The sequence below is a fragment of the Canis lupus genome, chromosome 33, assembly GCF_048164855.1.
Source record: "Canis lupus baileyi chromosome 33, mCanLup2.hap1, whole genome shotgun sequence".
NCBI classification, from domain to species: domain Eukaryota; kingdom Metazoa; phylum Chordata; class Mammalia; order Carnivora; family Canidae; genus Canis; species Canis lupus.
This window is the reverse complement of record NC_132870.1, coordinates 5,693,155-5,719,707: the sequence shown is the minus strand read 5'-3', so window position 1 is coordinate 5,719,707 and position 26,553 is coordinate 5,693,155. Positions and strand designations below refer to the sequence as shown.

The 26,553-nt window shown below is 37.2% G+C and overlaps 1 protein-coding gene and 1 pseudogene across 8 annotated transcripts in view; one reads left to right on the top strand and one right to left on the bottom strand.

Moving 5' to 3' along the window:
* The window catches only part of RASGEF1B (RasGEF domain family member 1B), a 545,064-nt gene that overhangs the window by 425,043 nt on the left and 93,468 nt on the right, over window positions 1–26,553 (top strand). The window lies entirely within an intron of this gene.
* LOC140623450 (large ribosomal subunit protein eL43-like) lies at window positions 15,715–16,025 on the bottom strand (annotated as a pseudogene).

Below are 26,553 nucleotides of genomic sequence, written 5' to 3'. Positions count from 1 at the left end.
AAAAAATAAATAATAAAAAGATAAAAAAATAAACGTGTATTAAAAAAGCACACAGAACATATACTAGGTGCTCAATAAATGTTAGTTTTCTATCTGAAGTCCTCAGATGTAAGATGAAACTTTGAGGAAATCTCTAAGTCCACTATTTGTGTCTACATCATCTACTGCTCAAACACTACTAAGAGTGAAAGGAAGTGCTATTAATAATTGGGCTGAGACAACCAGCAAAACCCCAGGACTGTATAGTTACCCTAATTATGAGTAACAGGAAAGACCACATAATTGCACCATCTTACCTCCATCTTTCTGTGCTCTCAAACTGAGAGAACAGGATGTGGTCTTTGCAGTTGTTCATTTGACAAAAGCTTTTCAACCACTCTTGGAAATCTTGCAGTCACAATCTGTCCTTAATGCACTTTTACTGTCTCTGCAGTGCCTAGTATTGGTACCACGTACTAAATAAACATAGTAGGTTCCTTAGAAAATAATTTTGAATGCTTAAATGATTTAGGTCCATGTTAATCCAGTTATTCCCAGATAAAAAAACATTCTAAGTCAATTCCCATTTTCTGTTATATCTGAAAATTTGCAAAGAACCAAAATAATAAGGAACAGCACAATACTATTCAAATTCCTTTGTTTTTTAACTTTTATATAGAATTTATAGAATAAAATTTTCTCAGCCCATAAATTTCAGAATGCAGGTCAACTCACATCTTCATATGCTTGAAAGTGTTATTTTAACAGTAAAAGTGGGTTGATATTCATTTTAACAGGATCTCATACTTGTTATCAAAATGAGAAAGCCAGAAAATAAGGGATTTTTAGCTCTTTAATACCCTTGAAGCTTCAATTGTTTTACAAATGGAAAATCAAGGGATATTTATTTGAGGGTATTGTACAAAGAAAGTTTGATTAGCGTAGGACCAGAAACAATCCAAATATTCAGCAAGGTGGTTAAATAAGTAATAATAGCAGTTTTCAAAATGTGATCCACAGATCTCAGGGATTGACTGTGAGGTCAAAGCTATTTTCTTAATAATGCTAAGACATTATTCATCTTTTTCGTTGTTTTGACGTTTGCATTGATAGTACAGAAGCAAAGGTGGGTAAAACCAATGGTGCCTTAGCATGAATCAAGACAGTGGCACCAAGATATGCAGGTAGTCATTACATTCTTCACCACTGCACATGCCCATGGAAAAAAACTATCTATCTATCTATCTATCTATCTATCTATCTATCTATCTATATCTATCTATAGTTTTACCTAAGAATGTCCTTGATGAAGCAGTACAAATTACCAATTTCATTAAATCTTGAGCCTTGAGTATTTGTCTTTTAATATTCTGTGTGACAAAATGAGAAGCATGCAAAAGCATTCTATGAAGTACGGGGGCTATCTCAAGGAAAAGCACTTATGCAATCATTTGAGCTGCAAGTTGAACTATAATGGGACATTTTTACTTGAAAAACTGACAGGCAAACTGTAGTTATTCAGAATTGATTATTGGGTAGATACTTTCTCAAAAATAAGAAGTGGACTTACCACTTTGACGAAAATAATAGACCACATTTCTTGCCAATGGTAAAACTTGAGCTTTCAAGAGGAAATTAGAATTTTGAAAAGCGTCCAAGAACTTGACAAGTTCTCAATACTCAAAGACTTTGGAGGGGGGAAATTGGTGGTGATATTAATAAATCTTATTTTGTGATATGACATAATAAAATAGGCCAACCTTTGGGAGATCTTCAAAACTCATTAAATCCTGTTTTCCAAATGATTAATCCATGATGCTACAAAACATGCAGAGATAAATAATCCATTCAGAGTGCAAGATAGACCAATAGATTTTAATGTAACAAAGTAGGAAAAGTTTATTTATGTGATTTCAGATTCTATATTGTAACTAACTTTTAAGAAATTACCACCTCTTTGATTTTTTTGTGCAGACAAGAATATTCATAAATACGTGAAAGACTCAAAATACTCCTCTCTTCTCCAACTACATATCTGTGTGAGGTCAGGTTTTCTTTATATATTTCAACCAAAACAAAATTTTGCAACAGATTGAATGCAAAAGCAAATACGAAATCCATTTGTCTTAGACCAAACATTAAACCAAACATTAAAGAAATTTATAAAATTATAAAACAATGCTATTTTTCACACTAAGTCTGGGAAATATAATTAATTTTCACAAAATACATTTATGTTAATATGCAGTGGGCTTATAGTTGTCCTCTTAATATATATTTAAAACTTTTCCGAACTGATTTCTAGTGCATAGACATGTATTTGGTAAGAATCATATCAACATAAATAAGAAATATCAATATAAGTATCAATATAAATAAACAGAAATCTTTGGCTTCTTAGTAATTCTTTTTTTAAAAAAAAAAAGATTTTATGTATTTATTCATGAGAGACACACACAGAGAGAGAGAGAGAGAGGCACAGACACAGGCAGAGGGAGAAGCAGGCTCCATGCAGGGAGCCTGACGTGGGACTCGATCCCGGGTCTCCAGAATACACCCTGGGCTGAAGGCAGTGCTAAACCACTGAGCCACCTGGGCTGCCCACTTCTTAGTAACTCCTAAGAGTAGAAAGTTTGGATAAGAGACCAAAATAATTTGAGAACTGCTGAGGTATAGAATATTAATAAAATGGAGTTCTACTAACAGTGAAAAAGAATAAAATAGATTTATAAGTACATACTGGAATTCACTCTATTACATATTAATTTAGCAAATGAAATAAGTTATGTACAGTATGCTTTCATTTGTATAAAGATAGGGAAATAAAGATTACAGCAATTTGGTTTTATATATATAATATACACATTATTATTTATGAATGGAGATTTCTTGTCTATCCTAAACTGTGAGTGCATCTGGGAAAGTGACCTGGGTTTTAGCAGATGGGAGAATAACTTTTCATGATATAACCTTTGCATTTAAAAAAATTATGATAGGGATCCCTGGGTGGCGCAGCGGTTTAGCACCTGCCTTTGGCCCAGGGTGCGATCCTGGAGACCTGGGATCGAATCCCATGGCCGGCTCCCGGTGCATGTAGCCTGCTTCTCCCTCTGCCTATGTCTCTGCCTCTCTCTCTCTCTCTCTGTGACTATCATAAATAAATAAAAATTTTAAAAAATTATGATAGACTTATGCCGTTAAGAAAATTAATAATTAGAAAAACAAAAATCGTACAAAATGATAAATTGAATACTATTAGATAAAAATACTCAATAAGACAGACTTGACAATAGACCTTAAGCATATTAACACTGAGTTTGCCAACTTTGGCTCTTGAACTATTAAAAGAAATGTTTCCTTTTTAGTTCACAGTATCAATTTTTAACTTCCACTATAGCAAATAAGTACTTTTTGTCCTGCTTCCTATCTTTCTACAAATATTTATTTTTCGTTAATGTTAACTAATTCTACTGGCAGTGCTTATTTTTCTTAAAGTGGAATGGCACAATTTCACAGGCAGGAAATATCTTTTCTTCTTGCCAGATTCAGTTTATCAGAAGAGGGAAAGCAAAACAAACAGTCCATAAAGGACGGAAAAGATAATTACTAAGAGGAACAAGGGAAAGAATTAGGCTGAGGAAGGGAATGGGAGACAAGGGGAGGGAAATGAGGCAAGAGAAAGTGAACCAAGGGAAAGACTAAAGAATAATAGGGAAAGAAACCAGGAGAGGAGAGGGCCGAATTAGTGTATGGTTGGAGAGCAAGCACTTAGAGATTAGGTGGATGGAGGAGAAAAAATAGAAGCCGGAAAGAAGGGAAGCTGAGTTGGAAACAAGATATAGTCTGTTGGAGAGAAATAGCCTCCTTAGTAAATAACTGAGGGGTGGCTGAGTTTGGCTTCAAGAGAAATGGGAGTGAAAATAACTAGACAAAAATCCAGTGGAAATTGAGTGGGATGCCACACTGGGACAGGAAGGGATAGAGAGTATTTCGATTTAGGGGAGACTTTTTTTTTTTAGGGATTTCATTTATTTATTCATGAGAGACACAGAAAGAGAGAGAGGCAGAGACACAGGCAGAGGGAGAAGCAGGCTCCTTGAGGGAGCCCGATGTGGGACTCGATCCCAAGACACGGGGATCACGACCTGAGCCATAGCAGACAATCGCTGAGCCACCCAGGCATCCCTGGGGGGAGACTTTTTTTAAGATGTAAATTCTGAGTAGCTTCCAGGCACAAACGATGAGTCCCCTAAACTTTATGTGTCCCATTTGGGAAAGCTGAAGGAAAACAGAGCAAAGGCAACGTTGGGCTGTGATAGGTGCACTAAAGGCAGAGACAGAAAAAGAAACTTCTATGGGTCCTTATCCTGCAAGAGAGGGGGCGCTGAAAGAGTCCTTTCTCCACTGGACACGCAGCTGGAGCCCAAGTCTGTTCCTGGCAGCTGAGCGTCACAGCCCCGTCACTTCTGACCCAGACAGTCCCTGACACACCACGCTCCACCCACCAGCCTTGGGCTGGGGCCAAGGCTGTGGGAGGCAGGAGTGAGCAGAACCACCTCTAGGCTAAAATATTAGGGAAATGGAAATTTTGAGAAAAAGGGGAAAGAGGCGATTGGCACCAGCAAAAGTAAAACTTTCACAGTAGAAAAACTTGAGTACTTAAATTGGGGAACAGAGGTAGAAGAGGAACACTCAATCAATCAAATATAGAATACACCCAAGTGAACTGAATTAACTGAATTTTAAGGAATATTTATTCGGGGGGGGCATCTGGGTGGCTCAGTGGTTGAGTGTCTGCCTTCAGGTCACAGTTGTGATCCTGGGGTCCTGGCATTGAGTCCTGCATCAGGCTCCCCATGGGAGCCTGCTTCTCCCTCTGCCTGTCTCTGCCTCTCTGTGTATCTCTCATGAAGAAATAAATAAGTATTTAAAAAAAAAAAGGAATTTTTATTCTGTGCTTATAAAGAATTTGGGCATTCTGAGTCAGCAATTTGTCAGTGGTGTTATTACCTCCTGGATTCTAGAGTCTCCCAGTTTTACCTTTTAAGGTGGGGCTCTGCAACCAGGTTATGTCAACCAGGATCTGCTCTTTGCAAGCAGCTGGCAGCTGGTTGTACCAAAGGGAGTCATACAGCAAGTTATAAAGGGTACCAAAAGCTGCACAAAAATAATTTACTGATTTGCTACTGTAAGGCATTTATTAGCTTACAGTGGACACTGGGATGAACACCCATAAAGAGCAAGGATAGCACAATTTAGCCACATTCTTGTCTCGACATGCTATTACCTCCCCTGTCTATGGTATCAGTCTATAGAGGGACTGTTAATTTAGTGGTCCTAACATTGGGCTAACACTAACCAAGAAGCAAATGTTCTCAAGTAATGAGAAAAGTGAGCAAAAGGTTAAAAGATTACAGTACAAATAAATTATCCTGAAATATCTGGGAATGAATCATTCAAAAGAGTTGGCAATTTATTCCCTGAAATACAAGAATATTTTTGTTGTAATTTTTCTATGGAGATTATATTAAACAAACACAATTTATTATTCTCTTTCCTGAAGAGTATATTCTGGTTATAATTTTACCTTTCCTTTATTACTTGGTGTTAGTTATTGTTAATTTTTTTAAAAAGATTTTATTTATTTATTCATGAGAGACACAGAGAGAGAGAGAGAGAGGCAGAGACACAGGCAGAGGGAGAAGCAGGCTCCATGCAGGGAGCCTGATGTGGGACTCGATTCCAGGACCCCAGGATCACGCCCTGGACCTAAGGCAGGCGCCAAACCACTGAACCACCCAGGGATCCCCGTAATTATTGTTAAAACTAGTTATTTTTCTCTACAACTACATAAGGCTGATCTGGTTCCTACAGAAGGATGTAAATTTATTTGCCTCCTTTGTTCAAACTCTCCATCAACTGAATGTTTAAAGGTTTTCTCCCTAATTTTCTTTTTATAGTTTTCTATCACTTTCCTTGTTGCCAGGCTGTCAGCAGCTGCTCCACACCCCCACCCTCCTTCAGACTTGCCTCTAATCTACTAAACTTGGAAGTCAAATAGCCAAGGGTATAAAATTTATGGATACAGCACCAGGAAATAGGCTCTGAATCAGTAGAGGAGCAAAACCCCTAGACTTCAGCGTGCCAAATTTGTCAGTTGTTGTGAACTCTGTGTACTCTGACATCATTTGGATGTTCACAGTTGCTTTTATTTTATTTTATAGTCTCATCTATGATCTTATTTACAGGACTGCCAGGTGAGTTCAGGAAAAATGAAGTACTTGAACATAAACTGAGGAAATCCTAGGGAGTTGTGAAGGCTTTACTGAACACAAACTTGACAGTGAAAATAATATGGGGAGGGGGACAGATTCTCACCACTAAAGCAAAACACATTTATTTATTATTCTCAAAACTGAAATTCATGGTTGTTTTATGAAATTTTGAAAATAAAGAAAAAGGAAACAAGTATCTCAAAAATATTACCGAGGATACTTGCTATTAATATTAAAATCTTTCAAGAACCACCATTTAAATAACTGTTGTATGTGTGTGTGTTATACATAGAGTAATAAGATGGATGGAGGAGTCACATAACTCTAGTCATTTTGTATACACAATTTTGTAGCCTCTCTACTTAATATATCATAAATATTTTCTGCCTTACTACATAATAACTAATAGTTCAATTATTACATAATAGATTGAATGGATGTCCTTCAGTGAGCATATTTATTGATCATTATACATACTGGTATATTCATATTTTTCCACTTATTTTATGAATTTATCTATTTTGGGGTGTGATTTTTTGGTATTTTGAACATAATTTTTCTTTTATCAGATCGTTTGTAAAAGTTTTCCTTAATATTTTGTCAGTTAGTTTTAAACATCCTATTCAAAATAAATTCATTTTTCTAGTGAAACACATTTTACAAAGATATGAATTAAAAAACAGAATTTGTTTAGATAGAAATTTTCCTGACAGCAAACTCTCTGAAAACACACTAATCAAAGACATCTGAGGTTGTTTTGCTTACTCAGATGTCAGAAAGTTCTTTCTCTCGGGCTCATCTGGCTTATTTTAAACTCTATCTTCTTTTTTTCATTCAAAATACAGTTGACTCCTGAACAACTCAGGAGTTAGGAGCACTGACACCCTGGCACAGTCGAAAATTTGTATTTAACCTTGACTTTCCTAACACTACTGGCTTTTTAAAATACCATTTGCTTTCTATGGACCAGAAAACTTACTGATAATACAAATAGTCCATTAGCACACATTTTGTATATGTACTATATACTGTATTCTTACAATAAAGTAAGCTAGAGAAAAGCAAATGTTATTAAGGAAATCATAAGGAAGAGAAAATACATTTACAGTTCTGTATCTATTTATCAGGAAAAAAAACCCTGCATATAAGTGGACCCTTGCAGTTCAAACCTGTGCTGTTCAAGGGTCAACTGTAGTAATTTTTCAAAGGCACTCGTTTCCTGAATTGTCTGTATGCTCCAACTTACAAATAAAATTCTTTGGCTCCTTTGGAAGTAGCGGTGACTCAATCCTTATATTTAAACCATGTGTATTGTTTTTGTATTCATTGGAAATAGAAGATGATATTACTTCACAGCATCCCAGTGGACAAAGAAACTTGCTATTATAAAATGTATATGCTGTAGGGAAATCTGTTCACTATTGATCTTCCTCACAGATATCTTGAAAAAGAAAGCACAGCTTTTATTTTTCTGCTTTTGAAATACATGAAAAGAATAGCAAAGGAATTTAAGATCAGATTATATGACTTACCTAATTTATTAGAATTTATTAATTTTAACTGTCTAGCATGAATTTTTATAAGAGGAGAAACTTCTCTTGGGAGACTCAATAATAGATTTAAAATGCTTAAGCCAGGTCTTAAGCCTCCCACAAAGATTTAAGGTATCCTTGAGAAAGAATCTAAATACAATAAATTAAAGTAACAACTAATTTGCTGAGGGACAATTTAGCTGTCTCAAATCTGCCAGTAACAAGCTTTCTGAGTGTTGGCTAGCCACTCTCTCATCTGGGCCTCAGTTTCCTTATTTGTAAAATGAAATGGTTGCTAGAGGAGATCTCAGAGACTCACAGAATGCTCCATCTGGTTGAGCAGCAGTATCAGCATTAGAATGTCGATACATCTGAAAAGCTAAACTAAGGATATCCTTCAGGAAGACACTGATTCAACTACCATAGAGATTGTAGGTGAAAAAGCAGTCCTTTCCCACTTTTATTATTGCAGCTGCTGGTTTCATTTCCCCCTTTGTAGGAATCCCCTTCTGTGATGTACTGGGAAGATGCTTGAAATGGAAGTGAAAGCAGAAACTCCTGGCACTATAGGAAACACCACATGAACCTATATGCCTGTAAAGGGGTCTTGACCATTTATGGTTGTGAGTAATTAGGAAGGAAAGGTAGTTAAGAGTATCCACTTCCTCAAATACCTTCCTTATGTGAATGTACTGCCTAAAAGACAATAAACCTATAAGTCAAAATTCCAAGGTAAAGCCTTCCTTAGGAAATCTTCTGATAAGAGAAATAAATGTTGTAACCAAACGTCAAATGTCAATTGGAATTTCTTGTCATAAATGCCTATAACTGTACCAATCAAGTAAAAAGCAGTTAGGGAGCCATCAAGTAGAAAAGCTCTTGAATAAGACCGGTCATAGAGATGTCTTACAAAGAGAATAGATTCATCAGAGATTTATTTATGAGTGGCTAGTTCAAACCCAATCAAAGTACAGTTTTATTTGGCCAAGTATGTGATTGGTGGGAGTATAGATGTGCTGCTATGAGGGCCAGAAACGCTGATCCCAAATTCAGCATCTCTCTGCTTGGCTGCTCATGCTGCAAGCCATTTACAATAGTCATGACCACCTCTAAGATTGGATGTGGAATAGCATTTTTAGATCTTTTCTAAACACAATCCACAGTAGAAATACAACTTAAACTATGTACCAGTAGTCACATATGTGAATATACGTATGTCTGAGTACAAGTAAATACATCTGAAAGAAGTCTCAGGAAATGATACTCTCACCATATGGAATGTACTATGAGAGACTATTTTGGTTTATCCTACTTTATTTATTAAAATGCTACCGTAACCCACTGTATTGACTACATAATCCATAAATAGGTTGTAGGCTACAGTTTGAAAAACACTGGCCTAGATTAATAATGATGATGATGATAAATATTAGTACATAATAATGATACAATAAAAGCATCAACCAACAGAATCCTGAGCCTTATTGAGAATAATTACAATTATTTAAGAGTGTCCTAGAGTAGAAGACATAAAGGAACGGTCTTACAGTCCAGGAAGATTTTCTGACATAATAATTGGCAATCACTTTGAAGACTCTGTCCCCATTCCACCTGTGTTCCTGATTCATCTAAATAGTGTTACATTAGATCTTTGAAAGATCTGCTTCTATATATACCCTGACCTTAACTGGATTTGAGAGTTAAAGGAAAATTCAGTTGCATAACACACCATTATTTTATGAACTGCTAAGAAGAAAAATATGCTGTCAGTTACGGTGGTATAATGCCATTGGCTATATGACATACCTCTATGTCAGAGGTGTTAAAATATGAAAAAAAATTAAATCAACATTAGACTAATCACTTGGAAAGTTCTCCTCAAGCCTTCTAGGTCCCCTAGGTAAAGTCAACAAGGATTTTCTTATCCATGGATAAAGTTACATTAAGATTGTATTCCACCAATTTTATGCAATTTCATAGAATTCTAAATCTGAAAGGCACCCTCAGGGATAATCTGGATTGTACATGTTAACAGGCAAAGAATCTGATACCAAGAGAGATGATGTGGCTCTCCCCAGATAACGTATGAAAATAAAGACAAAAAGAAGTTAAAAACAAATAAACAAAAAGATCTACGTTTTCAGAGTGAAAGGAGAAATAAATAGCACAGAGAAAATCAAGGTTGGAACCAAAGCCTTGGTCTATTTAGTCCGTCTCCTCAGTTTGTAATATGGAATCGGTCACATCAAAACAAGGTCATCAGTGTCTTGTATGTTTTAGATCCAGTATCTCCATTCTGTGAAGAGAGTGAAATTATTGCCAGATACTGCCTCTCTCTATCTTTTTAGCTATAATATTTTATGACTTCCTCAAGAACTCACAAGCTACCTTACCTTGGTTTCAATCCAATTATTTATTTTCTGTCAGGCAATCAGGATCTTTCACTATCAACTCAATTTGTGTTATTTATTATTTATATTCCATCCATTCTCCAAGGATTAGTTGGGTCAGCCTTTCGATCTAGTTAACATCATCCATCATACCATCCTCATTCTCACTGATTTTTGACAAAGCTCCCATCTACCATATATCTACCATGTATGTGAATCCACCTGCTATCATCCATGTGTGGTCTGAGGCTTCCCACTGCCATGGCTTTACAAATGCTCCTCATGCCAATTCCTGTTCATCTTTTTTTTTTTTAGGTCCAACAGTTAGCTCCCTCTTTTTATTATTAATAAAACATCCTTTTATTAGTAGTGTTTTGTGGTCCTTGTATACTTGAAATGTATTCCACCTTCCTTTCATTTGACTCAGCAGTTTACTTGAAAGATGCTTTCTAACTGATCTCAACTTTATACATAGTGTGTTCCTCTGAGGGTACTCCTTTGCGCTCCTCATAGCTTTGAGGATGATGCTTAGTCTGAAACCTTCTTTGATGCATATGGCTCCTGTCCTCAGAGCTGACCACTTAGTGGGAAGGAATATTCAAGTACATGCATACATACCCCGCACTGAAGCGCAGGAAGGAGCACAGGAGCAAACCAGCAAAGCTCTCTTAATGTTTCCTCATAGAAGGCTAGTTCACCACCCAATGAACAGCCAAAGGTAAAGAGTATTTGATTAGAGACAGACCTACCATCCCAACACTCACTATCTGCACCTTACCATGTAACCCATACTCAGCTGTTTCCAGTCCCTGAAAGTTGCTCTGTCATTCCTCTGTGACTTTATTTGTACACCTTCTTAGCCTAGAGCATCTTTACCACTTTCTCCACCTGGATTCCACATGCCCTAAATGAAATCTCTCAAAAGAAATGCTTTCTTCCCACTTCTCCATGCTCTCCTTCACTGTGCATCCATGGAGTCCTGACCAACTATAGCCCATCATAGCCCTTGTCACAGTATCCTGTCTGCTCGCTTTGTTTCCATTCTCAGCATGCCTGCAAGGTACCTGAGAAAGGTGCCAAGGATCCTCTTGGAAATTTTGGCAACAACAGTGGTGCTGGAAACTATAATTTGTGGTCAACCGATATTGAAGAAGAAAATAAATTTGAGAGCAATACTGTATTCACCACCAAATGGAATAACTCTTTGTGGAGTTAGTGAGCAAACAGAACCACAGTTAGTCCTCCTACTTATTAGAAGTTATTCTTAGAGTCACATTGCTCTTTAGAGTTTATCTTTGGTGTAGAATGAGTCATATAAGCTTGTTAGCAATATCGTAGAAAAAATGTCTTCTAAAAGGCTAGAGCCAGTTGGACTTCTGTTTCAATGACTCATCAGACAGCCTTAGAAACATTGTTTCTTTCTGTAATGCTACAACAGTTTTATCACTACCATAACACTGTCTAGGTTGGATAACACATATCAATTTTCTCTTGAATTATGGTTTTCTTTTTTAAAAACTAGTTATATATGGATTAGCTTTAATACGGTTCTATTAATTCATTTCACTTGACTTTATTCCTTACTATTGCTACTGTCTGTCCCATTGCCAATATTTTCAGAACCAGGGAAGGGATCCTCTTTAAGGAAGGAGAAGGCAATTGAAGTCTATTTGCAAGTAATCAATGATAAATCTGAATATCAGTCAATCTGTATCCTGGAATTCTTAATATGAGAGGTATTCCTTTTACCTTAAAGAAGGACATCTCTGGACACACTCATGTGGGACTCAAATATAAGTCACATTATAGTTTCTAACTTTCCTGTCTTTCTAGGGTCATAAGTTTAGTATAGTAACAATGGAATGGAGTCTGTAGTCATATCCCAATATCTGTGGAAGGCCACATGCATTTTAAGGATAATGCAAAGGGCATCTGAGTCACACAAAGCTTGATTTAACTTCCTCTGCCACTTGCCACATGGATGATGTACAGCAATTTACTTTATCTCTGTGCCTGTTATCTGTAAAATGGGATTTGAGACACCTGTCTCATAGAGTTGTTCTGAAACATGTATATAAAAGAGTATATGTAAATGCTCATATGTGTTCATGTCAGGTACATATTAAATCTTAAAAAAATGTTTATTTTTAAAAATTTCTCTCTATTCTTCCTTTTTTTAAAAGATTTTATTTATTTATTCATGAGAGACAGAGAGAGGCAGAGACAGACAGAGGGAGAAGCAGACTCCCTGTAGGAAGCCCGATGTAGGACTCGATCCCAGAACTCTGGAATCATAACCTGAGCCAAAGGCAAATGCTCAACCACTCAGCCACCCAGGAATCCCCAAAATGTTTATTTTTAATAAAATTATCACTTCTAAGGCTATTTTATAAAATTGTTACCTCATTAAATATTTTTATTAGTATCTCATATTATTTTAATATAAAAAATAGTCAATTGCCATGGGCTTTTGGCACCACCATTGACATTGTAGATTTACTCTTTCTTATGTAAATTGTTTTATTTTGTTTATCACTTAGGATTTATTGCTAGCTTACTCTGTGCCAGGCACAAGTATTATTACAAAGTTGAATCACTCATAGGCCCAGAATACTGTTATTGATATTCGATAGAGTTCCTCATATGTGAAGTCCTTGGCAAAGCTCTCTGGTGATTTCTTTTGGCTGAATCAATTACTTTGGAAAATTTTATTGATGTAGGCAAAGCCCAAGTTGGGGAGACAGTATTATAAAATGACTCATAAATTCAAAGAACGGCTTCAAAATTATTTTCTCCATAATATGTAGGAAGACAGATTGTGATAAGTCAGCATAAAACAAGAAAGATTTACTCCAAAAAAATAGAGACATGCCTACTTGGGCCATGAGGAATTACCTCAAGATTTTGCTTATAGATTCAGGTTGTGGGGAAGATTCTGTAGGCAACAAATCCATTTAAATGAATACTGTGTTTTGGAAAGTTGTCCACAATTTGTTTTAAGTGAATAGACAATTTTAATATGCAGAAAATCTAGATATATAAACATTAAAATATGGAGGGGGTGGTGGGATTACAAGTGGATTTTTGTGTGTATCTTTCTAATTTTTAATCAATAAGCATATATACCTTATGTAATAAAGGTCACATGAAAAAGAAAGTGAATGCTGTTCAAAATTTATCTGAATGAAGTTCAAGGACTTCTATGGCAGTTCATATTACCTGGTAATAAGTCATTTAAGTACTGATATAACAGTGAAAGGAGAGGTGGATTATATTTAAATATCCAAATTGAGAGATCCTTAGAAACTGCAGTGCTTGCAGGAATATTCAGCAATATCCAGGAGTACAACATAGATGTCTACATTTATTTCCTATTCATATGGGTAAGAGCAACTTCTACAAAATATTTTAAGTTATTTTTGCCAGAACCATTGAGATTAATATGCATCCTGCAGTATTTCGGTAAAAGTTGTTATAGGGGCGCCTGGGTGGCTCAGTTGGTTAAGCACCTAACTCTTGGTTTCAGCTCAGATCATGATCTCAGGGTCTTGGAATCAAGCCCCATATCGAGCTCTGCATTCAGCAAACAGTCTGCTGGAGGTTCTCTCTCTCCCTCTTCCTCTGCTCCTCCCCCTGCCCATGCACTCACTCTCTCTCAAATAAATAAATAAAATTAAAAAAAAAACAATTGTCAGAAACTGTGTTATTTGTTAAAATTATAAAAAAGAAGAGTCTACATGCCACTGCAAGAGAGTGACATAAAAACCTCTTGGTAAAGAATTGGTTTATCCTACTAGTAAAAGGCTTGCAAGGCTTATTCTAAACCCAGAGGATTAAGAGCTAAACAAATAGAATTTTACCAAAATATTTTTATGTTCATAAAAATGGCCACATGAAGCAGAAACTTTCAAAGAAAGTAAGCTTGTCTTGCCTTCCCATGTTAAAATCTTAGTAATTAGAATTCAAAAAAACAATACAGAGAATCACTAACTGCTTACCACAAAAGAGCAAAGCATGCCAAATGTCAGACCACAGAGTATCAGAGAACTCAACTTCTTCCTAAACCAGGTAGGATAAAGGCAATAAAAAAATAAAGAATGCTTCGTGTTTTAAAATTCGGTTTTGATTTACAGAAGCAGGATTAAAAGAGTCTTTCGTGAAATGAAGCCAGGCTACCTTGAAGGTGAACCCTCTTGGCAAGAAGCCATCAGGCATTGAACTTTCAGTTACACATCAGTTAAATAGAACTCCAAGTTAGAGAGAAAAGCCAGAGGCAGCTACCTTGAAAGAGCCATCCAGTAATGCCGCACCTGCTAGCAAATGAATCTCAGTCTCTTGTCGATTAAAAGCTGATGTTGTTTAAGGATAAGGGAGTCTGAGGGAGAGGAAATTTACTGGGTATGCTAGGGAGGTATGGTGTGATACTGGTTTGTTCATTTTCTGTGTGTGTGTGTGTGTGTGTGTGTCTGTTCTTTTCAGATATGAATCTCTCATGATTGAGGAAATAGAGTGTAGGTTAATTCTAAACGTCTTCCCTTTACTAATGTTTTGTGATTAGCCTCTACCTTTCCCTGCCACTCTAAATACTGCTTCTCTCAACTGACAAATTATGTGTGCTGTGAGTCATTGATCTTTCTTAGCTATTAATTCTTATTTATCCAGAAATTCATGGATAAAGAGACCCTTCCAGTAGGCAGTTCCAGCAAAGACAGGTAGCAATATTTCTAGTCTTCCATTTGTAGACTTTTCACAAGTGAGACATAGGGGAAATCCCAAATTGTTAAACACATATTTAGTGAAGTAATGGATGGTTTCCCTTATTGTAGCTTCACACTGCAACAATAGAAACCAAGAGAGTTAGGAGAGCAAAGTGAAACTGTGTATCAGGATTATCACATATTGAATAACGTTGTGATTAATTTATTAGAGTAGGCATGGAAGGAATTAGATTGTGGTTCTCCATGGAACTGTCCAGTCAATCTGTGTTTATGATACCAGTAACTTTAAGTATAGTAGAAACTATCATTTCTCCCTACATATCTATTTTTTTTTTTGCAATTCCATAAGCAGAATTTGTATTGCTGCAAATTATTTTCCAAATAGTTTTAAACCAAGTACTCTCCCATTTCCTGTCCAGAAACATGGTAATCTAATTATAAAGTTTAGCCTTCATAAAAAAGAAAGGAACATTAACATATATAAAACATACAGCGAGGCAGCCCAGGTGGCTCAGCAGTTTAGCGCCGCCTTTAGCCCAGGGCCTGATCCTGGAGACCCGGGATCGAGTCCCACGTCGGGCTCCCTGCATGGAGCCTGCTTCTCCTTCTGCCTGTGTCTCTGCCTCTCTCTCTCTCTCTCTCTGTGTGTCTCTCATGAATAAATAAATAAAATCTTTTAAAAAACCCAGTAATTTATTTTAAAAAATAAAACATACATTAAAATATATATAAAAGAAATATTAACATATATTATCAATGTTGCTAAACTGTGTGATATTTGTTTTTTGTTTGTATATATATATATATAAATTAACCCATTTATTATAGGCTAGCAATGTTTCAAATGGCGGAGCTTCTACTGGTCTCTCAATTCCTTCAGTCTTCTGATGGCAGACTTTACTGTGACAGCAGAAGTGGTGTTGTAGGTCCAGGCGCCACCGGCCACGGTCTTCATGCAGGAGCCACAGTGTCAGATTCCCACCGCTGCCTTTTCATCTTGGTCTTGCCACAGAAGGAGCAGGTGTACCTGGCGTGCTGGCTAATCTCAATCTTCACCATCTTCCTGAGGGAGGCCCCATAGCAGGTCCCGTATCTACCCACGATTCCGACCTTCTTGGTGCGTTTGGCCATGTCGCCGCCAGCCAGGTCCGAGCCCAGAGAGGACTGATTTTTGCTTTAAGGGTAGATTCTGTATTGTTCATTTGAAGAAATACTTATTGAGCATCTGTTATTTGCCAGGTAGTAGGGAATTCTGATCTCCAGGCATTTACAATTTAGTGGAGGAAATGGATAAGAGACGATAAGAATTTATGTAAAAAATGTGAACTTTAGGCAGAAGGACAATATGCTATCATAAGTTTAGTAATTTATCGACTCACTTTTCTGAAACATACATGGTTCTACCAGATTTAGGACTAACTAGATCTAGGGGCTCAAACAATAGTATCAGGACCAGGATCTCTTTCTCTCTCTCCATCTCTCAGCTTTGTCTTCTTTGTGACAGTGTCATTCGTAGACAGCAGACTGGTTCCAACAGCTCCAAGCTTACTCCCACCAAAATAGAACCCCATCCGGTTAGTTCCTACAGATCTCCAGTGCTGGCTCTGACTGACCCTTCCTGAGTCACGTGCACTTCTGATGCAAGCAGAATTGTCTCACTGACTGGTCATATGGACTGAGGTAGCTATGGGTGAATCTCCAAGGAAAAAGTCAGGGTGCTACTAGCAGAAGAAAGAAATAAGAGATGTCTACCATATGCGATCACTGATTATATTAAATAAATAAATAATTTAAAATAATTAAATAAATATTAAATGGTATGAGATTTTATGACTCTATGCTGTATCAATCTCTATGTTATATCAAATATACCTATTCTGTACGTGAATATAATCTGTAAGGAGAGATCTATACTGGGCTATTCAAGATGAACATGCAGAATCACTAACTCAAACTTAAAGAGCTGTGCAGCATTCAAGTACACCAATGAAAATCCTGAAGTGTGAGGCGGTAAGGTAGGAAACAGGAGACTGCTTCGGAAATTGAGGTGTAATAAAAGGAAAGGAGGACAATGTAAAAATAGAAGAAATCGAGATGCCTGGGTGGCTCAGTGGTTGGGCGACTGCCTTTGGCTCCGGGTGTGATCTCGGAGTCCCAGGGATCGAGTCCCCACATCGGGCCCCGGGTAGGGAGCCTGTTTCTCCCTCTGCCTGTGTCTCTGCCTCTCTCTGTGTGTCTCTAGTGAATAAATAAATAAAATCTTTAAAAAAATAGGAGAAATCTTTCTATAGTGGACTCAGTATACTCCTAAATCCCTCAATCTGTTAATATTTAGGAGCTACTTCTATGAATGTTTTAGAAATCTGTCCTACCAGCCCAGAGAGATAGTATAGATCAAATGAATGACAATGACTTCCAAGTAATTTTAAAATTCCAAACTAAAAGAAATGTTTTTAAACTCTTTATTTTTTTAAATCTCGGATAAACTGAACACAAGCAAGAAAGAAAAACATTTAAAAACTTGAACTCAACCCTTTCTTTTTGGACAAGGATATTTGTTTGATTTTCAAAAATATTGCTTGAATGATGCTCTAACATGGCAGGTCAGCTACATAAGCAGGAAATTTATCACTAATTTATCAGTAACACATAACTGTGTTTTTCCACAGAACCAAGATGTTCTAATGGTTTCCCAGTAAATGTGTTTACTTCATTAAAGGTCTATTTTCATAAGCCAGAGTCATTAATAGTCCTGGCTGCCATGAATATGCCATAAATAAAGCAAAAACTAAAGTACATTAACCAAATATTAGAGTAGAAATCCAGGCTCAGGAATAGTCATGTATTAAAAAATTAAGCCAAGGTACTTATCATCATTAATATGTTCTCAAATCTTTCCAATTTAGAGACTGCCTAATGTTATCTTACAAATTGCTTGCTCCCCACTGTGTACCTCACAGCGCTTTGTGTTTGTTATTATAGCATATATCATGTTGCATTTTTATAAAACTTGTTGTATACGCCATTTTCTGGTAAAGATATATAGGAGATGTCATATGCTTCTTAACACATCTGCCTTTATACCTGGACTTTGAGCTCCTTAAGATCAGAGAGTAAATATCTTTTTATCCCCATAAGCCGTGTTTGGTGCCTACAATATACTTCATAAATGCTGAGTAAAATAAAAAATGAGTAAATATTTCAATGGACCCTCCCATTTTAATGAATTCCTGAACTCCTGTTTATTATCATCTTAATTAGTTTTTATGTTTTAATTGCTTCAAAGCTCAAGTCTACATATATATACCTGCTTATAAAATTAGATTATGGTTTATGCCGAGAGTGGGGAATGACAGCTTAGTCCTAGGCCAGGTCCCCGCTGGGGTGCAGGCATGATTGGCAGTGTCTGGTTAACTCACTCACAAGACAGACCCCCCAGTTGCCTTTGAGGAAGAAGAGAATCCTGGGGGAAATATTCTCACTATGTCTACTGCTGGGATTAGATGCCTATGGATATGTTTGGCAAATTATTGAGTCTGCTCCAAAGCAGATTTTCAGGTGAGAGGACTGTGATATCTTCTGGAAGAGAATTAATTTTAAGGGAAAATAGCCAAGTATGACAGGCCAAGCCAATGGCACATCCTTCCTTACTTTGGAAGGAAAGCAAATTCTGTGCCCAAGCAGGTGTGTTGCTTAGATTGTCTCCTCTGCCCACCTGATTAGAGGCAGGGAAGGCAGAAGGATGACAAGCCAAAGCTGGAAAGACTCTCTCCATAAACTCTCTAACATCTGGGATTCTGTTTTACAGTGCTCTGAGACCCTTCAATAGAGTGTAACACAAAGTAAGGTGGCCGTTCTGCCTCTGCCCCTTCCTCATCAGCACTTTATCATGTTCTATTACATAGTCTTCAGGGAAGAAGTTTAATCTCCTGTCTTCATGTTTTCATAGAGGAAGGGACTTTGTTCTCCTTTTTATCAGGCCTGTGTTCTTTAAAAGTAAACTTCTAGCTTCTCTCCCAGCCCCACACCCGCTTTCCCACAAAGGAGGAGCAGGAGCTCATTTCAGGGAGGATGTCCCTGTGTTGAAAGTGACTGCTCCTGCATAGATCCCTTGCTCTGCAGGACCCACACGGGAGCAGTAGACACTCAGGTTCTCTGGCTCACTTTGTTTCTGTACGAGAAAGCGCAAAGGGAGAGAATCAACCTCCTACCCTTCCCTTTCTATCTCTGGTCAGCCAGTAGTAGAGTTGATGAAGCAAGCCTGCTCTAAAAGGTCATTTCTCCCTCACCTTTCCAACCCACCCCAGGCTCCAGATGGCCCCAAGGTCTGTGTTTGAGGGGGGATGGGATGAGATACTTTGGTTTTAGATCTAAATTGCATTCTTCAATCCAAAATTTACCAAATTTTGTAAGACACATTGGCCACTTGCCCAGTTCATTAATAAATCCACAAGTGATCATCAATTAGCTATCAGTTCTTAGACTGTGTGCTTTTATCCATTGGAATCTGAAAGAGAGTCAGTGTGGATCATAACCTCCTCTTGCATACATCTGAAATACTTCTCTGCCCCTGTCAAGGCCCAAGGAATCAGTGGGCTGTGCCCAACACGGCAGTGGCAGAGGAGTGACATATGTCCTGGAAGAGCCAGCATAAGAAGCCTGATGGAGCACTGGTGCATTTTGCCAGGAGTGGCTGTGCCTGGTGGAGCAACAGGAGCAGTGGGGCATTGACGGAGGGGTTGCAGCTGCCTAGCAGGAATCTGTTCATGGTTACATGTGAGAATACAAGGTACCAACTGGTGGCTTCCAGAAATGATTTGAGGACACAGAAGCTTTACATGGCTATTGAGGACCTAAGTCATATTGGTAAAGCCAATGAAAATTAAAGTATTGTTTCAGGCGACCTCACTCATACTCACAAACTGATGGCTTCTGGGAAAATCATGGTTACCATTATTTTACTCTCCAGCTGAGCACCTGTCCACCAGAGCACCTTGTCTGAAACAGGCAATCAGAGTAGGTATATGAAATAATTCACTTGAAATGCTGACCATTTGCATGTTGCTGTTAAAGGGATTACCAGGTGATATAAGAAAGCCACTATTGTTGGGAGGCGTTAATGTGCTAGCTCAAGAATTTCAAATAATTTTTTTTGTGCATTTCTGAGTGAGTTTTGAATATGAGTGAAAAGTAAGTCTGCAAACTAGAAATGAAGGCTTACTCCTTAAAAAATGTTTTCAAAGATGATGTCATTATCCAAAGCTGGTTCTCTATATCCTCAAGAAATTCTCTTTCTTGCCACCTCAAAACCACATGCCAGATCAAAACTGTTTGTTCTCAAAGTGAATTTCTTTTAGGTAAGTTATTATTTCAAAAGATAATGCCAAATCTGCATACAGTTTACATTTGAACTGTAAACTGTTCCAATAAGTAGATGCTACTTAATGCATCTTTTAAATTTGACTTTTGACTCACCACCTAAATATACATTAATATACACAGGCATAAGCAAAATTTTTTTGTATATTTTTTATTGGAGTTCAATTTGCCAACATATAGCATAACACCCAGTGCTCATCCCATCAAGTGCTCCCCTCAGTGCCCATCACCCAGTCACCCCATCATGCATAAGCAAAATTTAATGTAAAATGCATCTTTTCAGCTATAAGTATTATTGCTATAATTTTAACATTTCCTTTTTTCTCATAAGCAATCACGTATTCTCTTCCAGGTGGTAGCAATATTTGTTTCCTATTTTCATGGAAATGAAAGCTAGTATAATTCTGAAATCATGGAAAAATATTTGCATATACTTTTATTTATTTATAATAATTCCTTCTATTTATTTATGATATTCATATGGTTTCTGTTCTTTTTCCTCCCAAGAATAATGTTTATATCAGTTACTCTCTGTCTCCTGATCAGTATCAGAGTCGGTTTTTTAAACGTCAAATTCACATCTAAACTGGGTTTGATAAACTTTCATATCATTCATCTATTCCATGTATTTAAAATATCATGACAAAATGACATGGGTTCTCAATATTCTGAACAATTAGGCAGTCTTTAGGATGTTTTTCCAGCTGTGATGACAAATTGACAAATAGATATTTGTTTCTACAATCCTACCCAGTAGCTTTATCTCAAAGTTAATAATAATAGTGTTCTGATCATGGAAAGGGAGTTTGGTGTGGTGGAGGAAAGGAGTAGACTTTTGAGAAAAAGAGATCTGGGCTCAAACTACTTACTAGCTGTGTGATCTTGAGTAAGTTGCTCTGCCCCTCGGAGCTCAGTTTCTGCACATGTGAAACAGGAATCATGCATGTTGCAGGGCAGGTTAAACAAAACAATGTTTGTGAGTACTTGTAACATGGAAGGCACTGGAAAAATCCAGTTATCCAATCACATATTTCTCCCTGGAAGCTAGGCTATTTCTATGGATTTAATATACCATTCATTTTTTTAATAGCTATAAAGCCATGGGACTTTGGGATTATAAGTTACCTTAGAGATCAGCTAATTAATGGAATTTCACAGATAAGGAAGCCAGGGCACTGGAAAGGTAATTTGGTGTAGGGAGTCCTTTTCCATGTTTTGTATAATAAAGAAATTCGAGGCAGAATCATTACTTGCTCACAATTCCATCTGAAAATGGTAGGCAAAACCAACCCTCAGAAAAGTGGAGACAGGTATGAGATAAACTTCCTGACAGTTTGTACCTCGAGTAAGAAAAACTCAACCTATTCTCAGAGAGGGATTTCTTCACTTTACTAATATGATGTATCTGAATGCTTTGTAGAATCCTGAAAATTATGAACTGAATCCATGTAATCAGTTGTCTAATATTTAAAGAAGTAGACATTCACTGTGATTGATGATTCTACATCCCAAAGATATTTCAGATGCACTTAAGATATTTTCTTCTGGGACTATTACTGTTGCTGTCACCTGGACCCTAAGAAGCAAGAAACTCTAGGCCCTAATTCCCATGAACTTACCATACAGAGGGGGCTTCACATTCCTCAGCAGATCAGAACGGTTGGATTAGAGGAATATTTCTCACATTGCAATCCTTTACCACATCACAATTTTGAATGCATATCTGTAATGTTATTTACTTTTCCAAATGGCTTCACTTTCTAAACTTAACCTCATTCTAAGTGATAATATCTAGCACATTTGCTATACTGATTTCATTTTTCTGATATAAAGATAATTTCATGACTGTTAAACTAAAAGATATCTAAATACCACCGGAAATCATCTCAGGATGAATCTCAGGATTCATCTGAGCCAGGAAGAATCTCAGTCTTACTCCTGCTCATCCCCAAAGCTGGTCAGAATAAAGTAAGATTTGCAATGGGCAAAGCCCTTTCTATTCTCAAGTGTTTAGTTCCTGGAATAAAAAAGCCACCATCCTGGATCCATGTGCCTTTTTCAGGGGCAGGGACTGGGCAGTGATAACATCCCTGTACTTTTGGATAAGCACTAAAATAACACAAAGCCAAATCCAATAAAATTTCCTGTTTATAATACTGTTTAAAGGATGTAATCACCACCATGAGAAAGTATATTTTCAGATTACTTCCAACAGCATCAAATTAAGTCCAAATCTTTCATATCAATTTGTACTTACCCAAGAAAACTAATCTAAAACAAATCTAAAAACTAGCATTCTTTAATAACATTCCTAAAAGACTATGGAAATCTTAACAGCCCCCCAAACAACATTCCTTCAAAAATAAAATATTTGAATAGAAACAAGTGGGAGAAAGCACATAAAAAAATTAACCCTCATTAGTGAAGAATGTATATTTTGGAAAAGATCTTGGAGAGTAAAAGGAAATCCCAGCCCCACATAAACGTTCCCTAGTAAACCTCTTGATTAAACTGGTTCATTTTTCACAAAATTCCTTCTCTTCACCAAGAACTTAAAATTGCACTCTACCATTTCTCTCAAATCTAACAAGTCTATTTTCTTTTTGCATCTACTAAATGCATAAATCATCATGCCTATTTTCTATTAGATAGATAGGTAATCCATACATGTATGGATGTAGATAAGTATATATACCCACATATACAGATAAATGTATATCTAATTAACATATACATAGAATGCTTTACTTGGGAGGACTTGAGGGTTCCTTGAGCTTGACATCACCCATACTGTGCTCAACTATTTCATTCGATGTTAGTATTTTACGAAAAGAAATCCATGATTAAATAACTCTTATAAACATTGGATTAAACAAAACTTAACCTATAACACTATATACATTTTGAATGTCTGAGAAGAGCATATAGCAATGCATCTTAAACTTCAATGCATATAAAATTGCATATTAAGTAGGTCTGGGATAGAATCTGAGATTCTGCATTTCTAGCAAGCTCCCAGGTGATACTGATGCTCCTGGTCCAAGGACGAAACTTTGAATAACAAGGGTATCAGATTTCCTAAAACTTGTTTTACTAGTGAAACTAGTAAATACTAGTGCCCTCTTTACACATAAATGGTTTTCTGAGATTTTTCTTTTGGTTGGTTGGATGGCCTGTTGGTTGGTGTTTGTTGGTTTTGAAAACATACATCAGTGTTTTATAATTTTTGAAACTATTAATATAACTGAATCCCCTTGCTTTATAGGATGGTGAATGTCATTTTTAAAAATCACCCTAAATTCACCTAATTGACTTTTACCTTTTCAGTGGCTTTGCCTTGTTTTGGTCAAATTGTACTTGAGAAAACTTCAAGACCTGTACCGTTGCAGGAAGGGGTAAAGGAAATTAAAAAAAAAAAAAAAAGACATGTCTTTTGAGTTCTTTTTCAATGTGCAATGAAGAATGTGCACTTTATAAGTACAATAAAAAATGTACTTGACTTCCATAGCCAGACTAAAATCTTACTAGCAAACGATTGTTTGGATTTGTATTGACAATTTTTGGTTGGATATTGAACACTTACTCATGGGATCATATGGCATATCACCTAAGTGCTTTAGGTTGTCAGCAGGTCAGACACCCAACACTCTGCCACCTAGTCATCCATCCAGTACCTTTCCACCTCTCTATCCACCTGTCTAACTATACACACTCATCCACTCACATATCCTGTCTCCACCCATCCAATCAGTCATACAACCGCCACATGTCCACTCACACACACACACACTTATCCCTTGACATTAATTTGTTCAACAATATTTATGCGACATGGTTTTTTCGCAAACATAGAGTAAAAGGAAATTTAATCTGCAAGTTTAGGGTGGATAAAAGAGTACATTACAAAAAAAGAAAATTACATATTATTTTACAATCTCCTAATTAATATACTTCCTTATGCACTAAACTCTCAGTCTGTAACTAAGAGTTCTTCTCAATGGTAGATTTTGAACAATGGTTGGGATGGTGCTCTCATAGGAAAAGAAACAAGCTGCCTGTGAGCTGAGATATGAGTTGTCTAACATACTTGCTTAACCTGACATTCCTAATCCTTCATTCCATTAAGGATTCATGCAGTCCTTGTCTGCCACATTTCCTTTATGCTACATAAAATGCTACATTTTCCTTTATGGCATTCCCCTTTATGCTACTCTTCAGCCAGCTAAACTAAGTTATTTGAAATTGCCCAAACCATGCCTGTAATTGAATTTTTCCCTCCATCTGGACTACATTTCCTGTAGGTCTAGTACATCTCTTTTTCCCAAAAGTTTTCCCCAATCTGCATTCCCTGATTTGTCATCCACACTTCTCCTGTGATAACCACTTTTGACCTTGTATTCTTGTTATTTATGGGTGTATTGATCTCACCTATTAGGCACAAAACTCCCTAGAAAAACGAGGTCTGTGCCTGATTTTCCTTGCATCCTTCATAGAATCTCAAACAGAGCCACTCAGTAAATTCTTTCATTTCTGGAATGAATGAAATCCATCTAAGCCTCTGATTGAATGCTTTGAGTGTACTGATTTCATGAGTAACTAAAGAGTTTGAAGCTAAGAAATATCTCAGTGCCTATAAAATTTTAATTAACTATATTGGTGGATTATTATTGCTGAATCTTTTGTAAAGTACTTTGCCATGCCCTCGCCTGAGGAGACTAGTATGTTTCAAAGTGATATTATAGTCTTGATTGCATTAAAGTATTGGCCTTCTGGATCATAAGCTATTAGAATTATATATCCTATTTTCAGATGGATTAATTCTTACACTATTTTTCTCTCTACAAGTTTCCTTCTAGCAATAGTCAGTTCAATGTCAAACTTGTAAAGAATCCCATAGAGTTATAGTTTGGGACTTATAATCCAGTGACAATTTCTACTGTTACCTCTGGCCTTCCGATTGTGTTGGGGATGCTAAGTCTTTTTATCATCAGTAAAATGCTTCCCTACCCTTTTTCCATTTAAGAAAATGATTATGCCTTTTGCTAATCATTTCTTTACAGTGTCTGAAACACTATATTCTCAATAATTATTACATGGCAGAGAGAGAGAAAGAAAAAAAAATGACTCAGCTAGTAGCTCAAAATAGTATTCTATGGATTTGTCCTAAAGCTAGAGACCAGAGTTCATTTGTATTAAAATCATTCTTTTCTTTTTTTTTTTTTCTAGATTTATTTATTCATTTACTTGAGAGAGAGAGAGAGCACGAGCAGGAGTAGGGGGAAGGGGCAGAGGGAGAGGGAGAAACATGATCCCTGCTGAGAGCATGCGGAGGAACTTGATCCCAGGACACCAGGATCAAGACCTGAACCACCCAGGTGCCCCCAAATCCTTATTTTTCAAAAAACATGATTCTTTAAGATGTACGCCAACAGCTCCAGGTGCTACTTTTAATGTCTTTGCTAGTTTGTATGATTGTATTGAGGTACACCTACATTGTATCTTTGGTATTTTTCCCCCTTTATCTTCACAATCTTTGAACTTTAAAATGGCAGTGTTTGCTAGGGCTTGGGTCATGGAGAGGTCTGGCAGCGGTGGACTTCTTGAGTCCATCAGCCACCTGGCCGGAGGCAGCAGAGCTGATCTGTGAGGGTGGCTGGGTGCTTGGAGGCTCAGCAGGTGGCACACAAGCCCCGGCCCACTCTGGCTGCATGGTGGTCCAGCTCCTAGCTGAGCACAGCAAAGGCCTATCATAGAGGCCACTTAACCATTCACCTTGCCCTGAGTGACTGTGCCAACCAGCCTTTCTACCACATTGTGGCTGCTCACAACAGGTAAGCAGTGATGGCTGTTTCATGGAGCATCTGGACTCCTGTGATCCATTGCCTAACAGTCATGGAGAGAAGATCGTTGCTCTCAACCTGGACCAGATCTGGCATTGGATCCACTATGGAACCCACCTCTCTCAGCAGGTGGAGAAGATTCTGGGTCTTTCTGGCTTTGTCCCTGTGCATCCCATGATGATCACATATGCTGAGAGGCCACAAAGGAAAGGGGGACTCCTCTTAGCAGCTCAGGAAACAGATCCAGAGGCTCCAGAAACTAAAGGAGCTGACTTCAGTGAGCAGAGCACTGGGGAAAAGGTCAAAGTCCTCTTAAAACACTTGTGCAGAGCTCTTAGTTTTATTCGATTTGGTGGTCAATAAATGTAGTTTTCTAAGTACAAATAAACAAAATGATAATTTTGAAAACTAGCTAACATACATATTTTTACTTTGAATAG